Genomic DNA, 13,060 nt, shown 5'->3' on the forward strand with positions numbered 1-13,060 from the left:
GTTACCTGTGGCCGATAGGAGAATTGTAACCCTTGATCTATATTACTGTATGAGGTGGCTATTATTTCTAGGAGAAATTAAAATGAGTAATTCAATAATTAACGTTATTACGCTAAGTAACTTTCTAATTATTGACTTTATAGCACATATTTCAATTTACGAATTATAGCCGGCGAGTTCGCCAGGTGTATATACTTGGGACAAATTCTCAGGACTGCACCGGTTTCTAGGTATTAATTTTCAATGTGTCTCACGAAGTTCATTGGCGTTCCAGGTACTTCTGTGCTTCGATATATAAAACAGCGTTTTCTAAAAAGGCAAGTGGAACAACAGTGCATATTTACTCCAAGTTTGACGCCGCATATCGAAACCGGCGCCACCCCCAGAATTTGTTCCAAGTGGATATGCCTTGCGAATTCACTAGCTACACACGTAACGTAATTAATTAAATGTAATCCGTGCAGTTAGATTAACTATTCAATCAAGCATTTTGATTTCTCGTAGAAGTAATGGCCACCTGATCGAGTGATTTAGCTCAAAGGTTAGAATTGTGCTGTATGCCACAAGATATTGAAGAATTTGGTGCAGCTAAGAAGAAAAAAGAAAGCTATAACGGCAACGCAGTTAACCTCCGACTCACTCTGGGCGATGTCTGAGCAATTTAATATAATTAGGGATTGCACAGATGCGAAAGAAATGAAGATAAAGATCATCCACCTATCGCGATCTGGCCTCTACTTGTGCGGCGGGGCGCACAGCAGCTAAAGTAATTTTCGCAAATTGCGCTGAAAAAGCTCGATGGCCCTCGACCCGAGAGGTGCCGGGGAGGGGGGCATCGTAGCAGCGAGGATGAAAAGACGAGCAAGCAAGCGCGGTCGCTCAGCCTCCCGCCAACGTCCGATTCGGAACGCATGCCCGCTGGAGCAACTTTTCCGGGCGCATCTCTGCGGCTGGTTGCGAACCAGAAGGGCACGAAGGCCGCGCCGCTGTTCGTGCAGTCCGCGATTATGCAAATGAAATGCAAATGAAGGACGACCTCAATTAAGGCACGATAGCCAAGTTCAATGGGCCGGCCGTCGGAGGGTCGCTGTTGCTGCAATACTAATCACCCGGCGCGCTCCCCCTTCCTTGGGCTCATTACTGAGGGCTCGGATTCCTGCGGCGGGTCGAAAGTTGAATTGCGGTCGTTGCGACCAACGCTAACTCACCGGAAAGGAAAAGCGTCCGGCGAGGGCAAGCAGGATCGACTTTCCCCCATTGATTCTCGCAGCTCGATTCCCACCGCAGTCGCCAGAGCAGCGGCGGGAGTTTCTCGGAGGAGGGCGTACTTGAGCAATTGGTAAATGAGACCCGGAACGCGGGATCTGGGCGACGCCTGTACCTGCGCTCCAAATGGCTTCGCGCCGTCACAGGTAATTTGCTCGTCAATGAGCGCAAAGACGGCGAGGTTACTGTTGAAGGGGCGCAGAAAAGATGCTCTCTCCAGGGGCTGCACGCCAGCTGACAGCGATGATGTGTGTCGGCAGCGGGCCGATGGTTCGTGGTGATTTGCGGACCGGCTAACGGCCGTGAGCGCGCGACCCGAGCCCCACAAATGGCGCCCGCGAACAAGAGGGCGCGCGCGAGCTCATCGCTCGGCACTAAACGGTCTGTCTCCTGATGGGTGCCCGTTTCCAATTTGAAGACTCTTGTCCCCTCCTCTGCTCGGATCGAAGGCGGTAATTTCGCCTGACTGCGTCCAATGACGGCGTCACTATTGCCATGTATCTCCCGCTTTATCAGGTGTATCTAGATCTGAGCGCATTGCCAGTGCAATCCACGCAACAAACGCAGCTTCTCCAGTTGAAGTTATATCAATCTCGCAAAATCGATATGGGAGCGTAAACATCAAACTGTCACTGACATGTCCCCAAGTGAATTCACAGAAACAACACGTCACCTACTCCAGCCAGGAGTCTCGCATGATCAGTACACGAGTCTCAAATAGGCGGCCCGCAGAGCTTTTATTTGTAGCCCACCCTGGCTGTATGTACCCGACACTGCTTCAGCGAATGCACCTCTTGTGGGCGCAAGTTTTACCTTTGGTTAGCGTAATGAACAATGAACGTCATCATCCGACGTGACATGCCCCCACATCAGCTTCACGTTATTCTTTAAGACAGCCGTTGAATATGGCTCTCGTATACATCCCCGCCATGTGCTAGATTACCGTCATGCAGGAATTTCGTATCCGCCACAGACGTTGAATGTACGTTCTAGTAGAGGCTTTGGAGAGAGCAGTGTGTGTATGTATATATATGAGTTGCAATACACCCCAAGCACGGATGTGTTCGCCAAGTAACAATGAATGTAAAGTCGCTGCATTCTTCACGCAGCACAGACGGGAAGTGAGCAGAATTCTGAAAGCGCATCCGGGGCAGCCGAGCCGCACAACTGCATCACTCGCTCATTGAAACCACCGCTTGCGTTGGCAGCGCACACTTGCCCCAGGCTCTATCACGTGAGAAGCTCCGTCTCTCTGTAACCGCCCATTCTCATGGGCGGTTCTGGTACGTTCGCTTCTGACCCAGAATGGGCCCAAACCGAATGTGTTACACACAAGCAGCACAAACTGCAAAACCCAATGGGAGCGCGGTTTTCCCAAATTAGGCAATCGGGACGTCCGTAGAAGAGGTCAAGTCGACGAAGGAATTCCCTAACACAGCGGCATCTAGATGCTGTCGCGCGCTTTCTTTTTCTGCGCGAAGCTGCCCGCAGTCAGAACAGTTTCTGGAGAGAGCCACACTTATCAATGTGCAATCGGTGGGGCTGCTGCGTTGTTAGGGTTCAACAGGCGGGCGGTACACGTGTCCGACGGCAGCGCGGTCTTCTTGGCGCGAGCCGCAACTGATTAGAGATGCGGTCTGCGGAGAGGGTCGTCAACGAAACGGGACGCCACCGCACCGTTCCGCCACCGTTAAGCCTAACAGGAAGCGAATAGCGGCAGTGTATGCATAAACGTCTTCGTAGCAGCACGCCGCGCTTTCGCCGCCGCCGGGCCATGAATATGAATGCCGGCCGGTTCACGCAAGCGCTGGGCGCGGCGAAAGGCGACCGGTCATGCGCACGCACGCACGCGGCCTTGCTGCCCGTGGCTGCCGCGACGGCTCTCGCGCGAGGGAACGCCGCGGCGCGTCTTGCATACATATCGGCACTGCACACCGGCGCGCAAACGAGATACACCGCATATTCCGCGGAAATTGAAACGGTCCGCGCAGAACGAACGACCCGCGATTCTCTTCTCCGGCAAGACCCTCGCGAGGAGGAGACGCGCGCGCGCACAGCTGCTCACACGCCCGCGCCGAGTGCAACCGATTGAGGACACTTCGCTCAACGCGACAACATTCTCCCGGGAGGAGCACGATAGTAACGCAATACCTGAAACTGAAACTTTGCTGTAACGTCTTTGAAGGGGCACTGCCATTCATTTATTTATTCACTTATTTATTTTATTTAGTTAGTTCGCATTAAACAAAAGTCCTCGGAAAACTGGAAAACATGCCGGCAATCCCTGGAGCACCCTAAATATATTGTTATAAGCGCTTTTCCACGAACAAGTTTCGGTCTCATTTCCCAGGAAGTGTATCTGTCGTGCCGTGTCGTGAGGGTGGCAACGTAGGAGCAAGACATATCGACGATGAAGTTTCACGAGAGAATCAGCGTCTTGCGCTTGCAGCGCCACTACGGCGTCAAAGAAATGCTATTATAAATGTTAAAATCAAATATAGCATTTTACGGTAAGAAACGTAATCTTAATTTTCGTGTTTTCGCGTGTAATTACAATTTAGAAGTCAATCTATTAGCAGCAATCAATTTGTTGCCTTTAATTTCTGAGTAACCAACTTTCCGTGCCTTCACCAGCGAAGTTAAGCCGTGTTCGGCATACGAGGCATGAAATCGACAATCGAATTCGGAATCAGCAGCCTCTAATGAATCAATATTCATAGCACACGTTAGTTGAGAGAAAGCGATAACCGCAGTCACTTCTCCTAGCTTGCGAACTTCACGCGCTACTACGAATCGAGCCCAATTTGGTGCTATAGGTTAGAGCCGTAGCTTCGATGGGTCCCGCCATATTTGTCGACGGAAAGCCTCTGGGGCAGCTTTTGGGGCTCTCGCTAAATCAGTGAAGTAGAGTGTCCGACGTAAAACCCAAACGCAGTTTGTGTCTCGCGCATGCGCAGTGGCTTCGACGCTATTTCTAAAGCTCTCTAATAAGCTACGAGAGAAGCGTTACTGGCTGCGCCTTAACTGCACCTATAGATTGAAGGCTGGCATCTGAACATTGGCCCACGGAGTGAAGAGGGTTGATGTTAGTTTAGAAAAGATAGGCAGGAGAGAGTCGAGAAATCAAAGAGATTATAGAGAACAAAAGTTCGGACGCGTGCAGTGCCGTGAGTGAGTTCTAATTTACCCCGGAATACAGCGCGCTTGGCGCGGAACGGCGTTGGCATTTACGACGTCATCAGGGGTGTGTCGTGCTCGGTACGCTGCAGCGAAGGAAAATCGCAGAAAGGAGCTGATGTGTAATCTTAGCGGCGCACGACGGGGCCACGATGTCCGCTACAGTTGCACCGCAATTAGAAAAAAAAAAAAACACCGTCAGAAGTGGCTTTGCGCGAAGCGGACATGCAATACTTTGCATACTACACACATCTGTATCAATTTGCACACATATTAGTCCGCCTAACACTTTCCTTTTGCCGAATCTCAAATAGCCGCCTCTGATCGGTTACATACTTCATATGACAATTGCCGGCTAACTTTGATATATATACATACAAACACACACACACATATATGGATCGACGTTTTTCAAGGCATACAGTAAATTTATCAGTCCACCGATCGAAACCGTTGGGTAAGTAAACCAAAGATAACCGCAATGTTGTGCTTCTCATCTTCCTAAATAGGCTTGGCCCATTGAAAAATCTAGTTCCAATAAATAAATAATTATGCAAGCATGCATGCTATGGCGCCATAATGTAATCTGCTTGTGATATGTTTGCTTTAGTAATATAGAGGGTGTTCGAACTAGCATGTCCTAAGATTTTAAGAAAATAGCAATTGCCTTACTCGGAGAAAACGTAGTGCATATTGATTCCAATACAGTGGAGTAGCCGGCAGTAATTGTTTTTCGTTACTGACATTTAGTTACGTAATTATAGTTATATAACTCGACAAGTGCTGTCCTGACTATGAAAGTGTCAAGGAGGCATTTGTAGGCACACCCAAATGACATCTAACTGCAGTATTTTCAGCGACGTACTAATTGCATAAAGAAACTTTTCTGGCTGGTAAAGAAACTCCGCGAAATACGAAAAATACCACGTGACTTCGCTCCCACCCGCATCATAAAGCATCGTCCTCAAATAAGCTGATTGAAAGCAACTTCTTTGCCTGTCGCAAAACCGAAGAGACCGCATCACCTTGATAATGGTACGGAAGGAGTACTAACAGCAGGTCTCGCGGCTTCGCAGCTATTCCTTCCTCTCGTTTCTACTTCACACTTATTATCCGACTCTCAAGGCCGACTGATCACATTGATAACAAAAGCCCCTTGATTACGCGGCCGAAGCGCCGCTCTGACCACGCACGAAATGCGAAAAGCAATGGAATAAGCATGTGTCAAAATCCCGGCTCTGCTCGCACCACACGGACAGAGTGCGCGCGCAGCTATATTTAGCGCCAGAAACTTGCTTCGCACCAACGCCAACTTAAAGTGACTGTTTTATTTTTCAAGAGTGCGTATACGTAATGCAAAAACAGGCTCGTGACAAAAATAAAAGCGAAATAAGTATACCGCGAAGAGACCCCAGTGTAGAGAAACGGTAAAACTAAGCGTCCAAGAAAGTAAATGTACCACTTCTGAATGTGCCGACTTGGCGATCGGGATGTCTGTACAAAACAAAAGAAAAAATTATGCAGACCCCACGCACTGTGGGAATCAATGTAAGCGAAGATTTCTGTGCTGTTTGCTTCGATTGACGATAATTAGCGGTGATGTTGACGTCGAAAGTTTAATTTTGTCAACGTTGAATTCTCACACGAGAGAGTAGCGAGTCGATGTTAAACGTTACCTTGCGTAGCACCTCTGCTGTCTGTCGGCGTAGTACACAAAACACACAGGGAGAGGTGTTTGCATGAGGCGTTGTTGTGCGCCACATTTCAAAACTTCCGAGATGGTCGAGCGTAGTCATTGCCTCACATGGCACATCGCATTGTGGCAGAAGCATTAAACTTGAATTATGAGGCACGCCGTAGTGGCGGACTCCAGATTAATTTTGACAGCGTGACGTTCTTTAACGTATCCCAATAGTGCACGTGCGCTTTCTATTTCGCCTCTGTCGAAATGCGGCTGCCACGGTCGGGATCAAATCCGCGATCTCTACCAATGCCATAGCCGCAAAGCTACCGCGGCGGGCACAGAAGTGATTTCACGGTCTACCGCTTCCGTGGTGCCGCCTGGACCCTGCGGTGCGCTTTAATTAATTCGGCTCAGCCTCCGCACGCCCTGCGTAGTTTGTTCGCTTGCCATATTTGCATGGTGTTTATTTTTGAGAAATAGCAGCAACGTACTATACCGTACCTTGAACTTAAGCTTATCCTGTTTCCCATCAACCGCAGCCGTATACTAGCAGGGTTTGCTTGCCTTCTCACCTCCCTTTCCCCCCCCCCCCCCCATTCCCTTGTATGGGAACTGCCTGTTTTCCTTCCTCCTCCCTACACTTATATCTACGTCCCCGCTGGACTCGCACTTTAGTTGAACGGGAAGCGCTGCAGTTTTTGGAATGCTTCTGCGAGGAGTCACGGATAATTACAGCTGTCAAGAGGCTAGCTAATATGGGGAGGGCCAGGGAGCTCCAGAGGGCATTGTGCACATTCGACGCGGTGGGGTGAAAACGAGTTTCTAGCATCGCCTTTCCTCCCCGACTCGCTCGTGTCATATATGCACACGCTTTTACCGGGTCGGCTCTGCAAAAATTGTCTGCACCTGTCCACATGATGTTGCTCGAAAAATCCGGTGACTCGTCGGCTTTTTCGAGGACCCAATTCCAGAAACTAAGACGATTCTCCAGATCCTTGTATTCATTGGTGCAGGCTAAGGTGGTACGGGTGACAGGCTGAATCGTTTAGAATTCTCTTAGAATTCTCGGAACTGGTGACTTGGAAATCGGTACCTGGGCGGTCACGTCCCGCAGGCTAGCACAAGTGTTTGAGGCCATAAACGCTGGAACATCCATGCATTGGCTAGGACTGGAAGATGGAGTCCTCCTCCACTGTTTCTTGAAGCCGCCGGTTTGTCGCAGATTTCATAATTTCAGATGATCTTCGATGCGTCTGCTCTAAGGCCACACTTACATGACTGATATATCTTCGCGGCTTTCCTCTTGCTGCCATTTGCAGTTCCTAAGGCAAGGGATCGTGCTTGCCTTCTGCTCATTAGAGAAAGACATGGCGGCTGGGACGAAACAAAACGCACGCACCTTTAAACATTTGCACTGAAGTTGTCAATTCGCTTTCGCGGTGATAAGTCTTGTCGAAAAAAAAAAAGAAAATAACCCCCGCGCCCTTTATCTACGCTAAGACAACAGCTATCACGGCTTGTTTCCAACTAAAACCAAAGGCAACGTGTTGCTTCGGCAGGGGCGCGGCAGATAAGGCATTAGCGCGATCACGATGTTTTTTTCTGTATTTCCTTTATTTCATCCGGCTAACTCAGAGCTAGCCAGTTCGAGGACGCTGCTTTAGGATGCGGGTGGAGCGCCGTCAGGTGGTATTTTTCATATTTCGCGGCTGTATGAATCAGTCGATAAAAAATTGTGCCCAATCAGTACGTCGCCGAATATGCCGCAGTTATAAGTCCCTTGGCTGTGCCTACTACGAAAGAAACGAAAGAAATACTGCCTGCTACTCTGCTATATATATGTGTCTTTGCATACGTAATATATACATATATATATACATATATATATATATATATATATATATATATATATATATATATATATATATATATATATATATATATAATGGAACTGCATGGACGCGTCTACCGCTGACTCATTTCCACTTTATTTTGTTCCCAACTAGACGACGCGTTTTAAACACTAGTGATGTGGTCATTCTGTCGGCTCTGAACATTTGAACCTGTATTTACTTTTTTAAACTTGTTCGTTCTAATCGGTTGTTTTTCACCTTTTATTACTGTAGAACTTTTTTTGGTAAGTATTGCCTATGGAGAGCTGCTGTGGACAATGATACTATAGCTGTCAAAACCTGACAAATGTATTGCCCCCCTGCTCAGGTCTCAACCAGAGACTGGTAGTATTCGAAATAAATAAATAAAAATATGTATAATTACGAACACAAACATACCACAAGCAGATGGCATCGACGCAACAGTCAACACTTTCAAGAAGGTAAACACGCCTGCAAGTTTAGACAAGGACACGCTGTCGACACTACTGCGCTTAGTGCATTAGGGTACAACTAACCTTGAATTGCACGAGAAAAAAAAAGATAGCTCCTGCTTACGCGAACATTTTTATTGCATCGCTCCGAGAACCCTTTCTTGCGGCCGGATCTTTGAAGCCACTTATCTAAAAAAGTCTCTTGGACGACATATCTTTTATTAGGCACAACGGCGAGGAAAGTCTCCTTAGATTCGCAGCATATTTTAATTCAGCTCATCCATCCATCTCTTTCACACACAGTTAATATAATTCACCTGTAATCTTTATAGATGTCCCTGTACAGATTAAAGATAACAGCAAATTCACAACCTCATACAAAAAGCCAACTGACCGCTACCAATACCTTCATTTCAAAAGTAGCCACCCATGCCACTGATAAACAGCTATGCCCTATTCACGAGACCACCGATACCGCCACATCTGCTCTGATGCGACAGATTTTGAAAATCACGCAAATGAACTCAAAACGACCCTGGAGGCAAAGGACTACGCGGAAAGGATTGTTGATGAGGATATAAGCAAAGCACAAGTGACAAATGAATTTTTTACGCGCTCAAAGCCGCCATATTTAAAGAAAAAAAAACAATCTTGCCCTACTTGTCTATACACTACCACACATCAACAATATCATATCTAAACACTGATATTATTGAGCAAAGTACATGTAGGTTGTTAATTTTCAAAGAGCCAACCCGAGTTGTCATATCGCCAGGGAAGGAAACTAAGATATCCTCATCAAAACTACAACAACCAGGATTAAAAACGCGGACTCAGATTGCAAACCATGTGGTAAACAACGCTGCAAAGTTTGCAGGCATATAACGTAAACCTGTCTTGCTAAGGCTACTTTCTCTGATTTTGCACTCAAAATTAAGAAACCTTTAATCGTGACAAACGTAATGTGATCTTTTGTGTTCCATCGTCATGTCTGCGACCAACAGTATCAGGCCAGACTGCGACCGCGTTCAGACTCCGCCTAAATAGCCACATAGCTCACGAACCCGCGCTACCAAATCTTCCATTTTGAAAACCCATCAGACTGCCAGAGCATTAATTTGACAAAATATGTGTGACCCTACTCCAGGCAAGCTTCCACTCTGTTCATGAAGGGGAACAAAGAGAGTGAGATTTTGTCCACAAATTTAGAACCACAACGGCATAAATGAGCACATGGAAAACCTCTCGCTTCGCTTAGGCTACAGTAACGAAATAATAACTGAACCACCGCATATGCTAACTGAATACGTGGACGATGCTGAAAGAATATTTACTACTCGATTGGGGGAGGGGACTGACCAGCTGTCACCGCAATATTCCGGTTCACATTACCTTTCTTTCTTTCTTTTTCAATTTTTACTTCACCAAATTATTATACATACTTCATTTTTCTTTCTTTCTACATTGTTTTGTCTACATTTTCTCCCACGATCCGTTCCTAGTTCGGAGCTAACTCTGCTCCCTGTCTCGTTCTCTGCTAACTCTGCTCCCTGCCACAAAATAGCTTACGTGTTTGTCTACCATGTAATACGTTCGTCTACTGTGTAATACGTCTACACGGTAGACGTACCGTCTACACGTACCGCATTACTTTTCTTACGCCATTCACTTCCTGACCCCATGACACTCGTCTTGGAGAACGCGTCTCCGCGAATCACTAGGTGGCGTCGGGTGAATACCCCTGGAACCAACGAGTAATCTCTTTACCCCTGTGCTCTTGCTCACACTTCTTTTTTGCTTTCTTTCGTTTTTTTTTTATGTGTAGCTACATATATGAAGAGACTATGTCGCGAGAACTTGCTCTAGCCCTTGGAAGGGCGGTCGACCGATCGAAACGGTTAGGCAACCGCGAAGTTCTGCTTCTCGTTCTATATATATAACATATATATAACCAATAGCATCCCCGTCGTCTACGCACCAATGCGCCGGTTGGTGGCAATTTCCAAGCTTAATGAAATGTGACAGGTGCTGGTGAAGTGTGACTGACGCTAATTAGGTATCAAACGCGACATCACCTATGCAGAACTTGCCGACATCTTCGGAATGCATATCGGCAAAACCAGCATCGAGAATAGAGTTGCGTTAGCTCCTCGTACACCGACCGCGGTAGGAAAAAGGAAACAGCCCAAGAAAAAAAAGTGGACAAGGCAAAAAACATGTCTTGTCCACTTCCTTTGTCTTTTTTGTTCACGTTTCTCGTGATATTTCTCATTTCAGCCACGAATTTGTACCAACCTGGGCAACTGTGATTCTGAACACTAGGCAGTTTCAAAAATAGGGGACGCTATCGGCCACTGTACATAGTTGGGGTTTGTGGGTACGCAAATACGATTTGCTTTAGCGACTTGCGATGAACAAGTATAAACGATACACCCTGGCACTGATAATAAATAATTCGACGTATATGCTACAGCCATCGCCAGTTATCACAACTTGGTAGTTCTTTCGCCCGCGTTCCCGGCACCGACAACGTATATTTTCAAACACTACACTCATCAGCAAAATTGATGAAGTGAAATTAATGAGCTAAAACACAACTTCATCAAAAGAAATTAATCTGCCGAATGCACGATTGCGTCTAACTCGGACATCCAGCCACTGTGAAGCGAACGTGCCGATAAATTTTTAGTTATATCGCGGCTGATCGAGGAAAAAAATGCCACGTACACAAAATATTTGGCAGGCGAAAACTTTGAGACCTAAACAATGTCACCAAACGGCGGAATACAGACTCGCTTTGATTTATCACGGTTGCTGGCCCCCTTAGTTTGATCCACGCTTTAGTGTGCATTAAAAAAAGCTCACATAGTGTATGTCTGAATGAGACACTCGCAACATTCCTTCTACGTGACGATATCACAACCGACCACCAGTCCCACATAATACAGGTTATTTTGCTTTAAACTAAAGCAGTAAGGTCAGCACCTGCTCCCACTGCTGAAGTCCTATGATAGCACTTTCAAACCTCTTGATACGATCACAACTATCAAAAATGTGCATGCAACACCAATGCACCAATGGTCGACATTGCACCCCACACGCAGACAAATTAAATTCCTGACTAAACACGATATGCGACATTTCATTACCTTCAGACGAACTGCAAGAACAGAAAAGAACAAAAAAACACACACACAAGTGCAGAGAAATTTTGTGTTGCCAGATGTTCACGATCACAGACTCATGGTGCAGACAATATCTGGACGCATAGCAAACCAACCAGTCAGACTGTTGTCCAGAAAATGACATCACCTTAGTCATTCTACAATGAAATAAGTAAAACTGGAACGTATGACATAAGCATCCAATAAACGTGGTAGCTCACCCGGACGATCGCGTGCAGTAAATCCTTCGAAGCGTGAACACGTGGGTCGGTCGTTCAGTCTACTTGCAGCGGCTGGTCAGCGTTGCAGCTGCTGTCGATCTGGTCGGCATCGAACTGCGACGTGGTCCGGAGGAGGCATAGCCAGACACTGCCTGCGGTAGAGAGATGGCGAGGGGGGTCTGTCTTTTGTCAACTCAAGTTTTGAGGCTGCGAGGCCGTAAAGCCAAAGATAAGCTATCCCTTGCCCCAGCTTTTTGTCACTCAGCGCCCCCCAAATAATTCTCCCCCTCCATCCCGCCTTCACCACCGCTCTGGCCCCGTCCACCACCTCCTTTCAAGCTTTCCAATAAGGTCTCGGGGTTCCCCTTTCCTAAGTAAACAGTGGGCGCGTCATGGTACTGAGGCGTTCGAAAAGGGCGGCCTTGAAATGAGTATCTCTTCTCCCCCCCTTTCCCGCTTTCCGCTCAGTCTCCGCATCAACAATACCCGATGGAATCTGACACCAAATGCCTAAACGCGCGCTGCGCCCAATCGCCGCATGGCGTTGCCCCGACGCACTCGTCAAACGTCCGGCACACACGTTGCCGCGTCGGCGGCAAGGACCGTGCAAGATAGCGTGGCGCCGAGCTCGCGCGTGCGCGCGTGCGTGCCCAATGTGCGGCTCAAGACTGTCTCGGCGTAAGCAGGTGCACGGCGGGCGCTCCATCTCGTGGCACGGTGCCAGTCAACCCGCTCCGGAATAGCCGACGCCCGCGGGTTCAACAAAGTTCGCGCCGGCACTTGTTCCCGAAAGAGGCGCCGCTTCCCCGGAAGCAGCGATGAATGCTACCGGCGCGCCAGCGTCGTGGAACCGCGCAGAGGAGCCGGTTGCCTCCTCCCGTCCTCACCAATTTTAGAAGATTTCGCACACTCTACAGCGCTGCCCACATTCAACAACAATGACAAAGAGTCTTGCCATCTCAGCACCGTCGGCATTGTGACTACGGCAGGTGAAACATTTCCGGTTCGTACACCCCAAAAAGGGTGCAGAACAAGACAATAACTGAGACCAACGACTAGCATTCACTCAGGATGATGAACATTTCTATTGGCATTCCCTTCGAAACGCGGCGGCGACAGTCACCTAGCCCGCTTTAGCTAATCAGGAATTATATATGCTACAGGAAGGCGTTCGTATCCTACGGGTCTTGCTGGGTGCATACCTTGGCGTTCTATTATGATG

At 47.7% G+C, this 13,060-nt stretch overlaps 1 protein-coding gene across 6 annotated transcripts in view; it reads right to left on the minus strand.

Moving 5' to 3' along the window:
* LOC139054289 (uncharacterized) overlaps nt 1-13,060 on the minus strand; it is a 53,734-nt gene that overhangs the window by 20,625 nt on the left and 20,049 nt on the right. For all 6 annotated transcript variants that reach the window (XM_070531048.1, XM_070531052.1, XM_070531053.1 and 3 more), the window contains exon 2: nt 11,839-11,990. The gene's annotated coding sequence lies outside the window, so the exon portion shown is untranslated. The remainder of the gene's footprint in view (nt 1-11,838; nt 11,991-13,060) is intronic.

Source organism: Dermacentor albipictus, chromosome 1 (assembly GCF_038994185.2).
Source record: "Dermacentor albipictus isolate Rhodes 1998 colony chromosome 1, USDA_Dalb.pri_finalv2, whole genome shotgun sequence".
NCBI lineage: Eukaryota > Metazoa > Arthropoda > Arachnida > Ixodida > Ixodidae > Dermacentor > Dermacentor albipictus.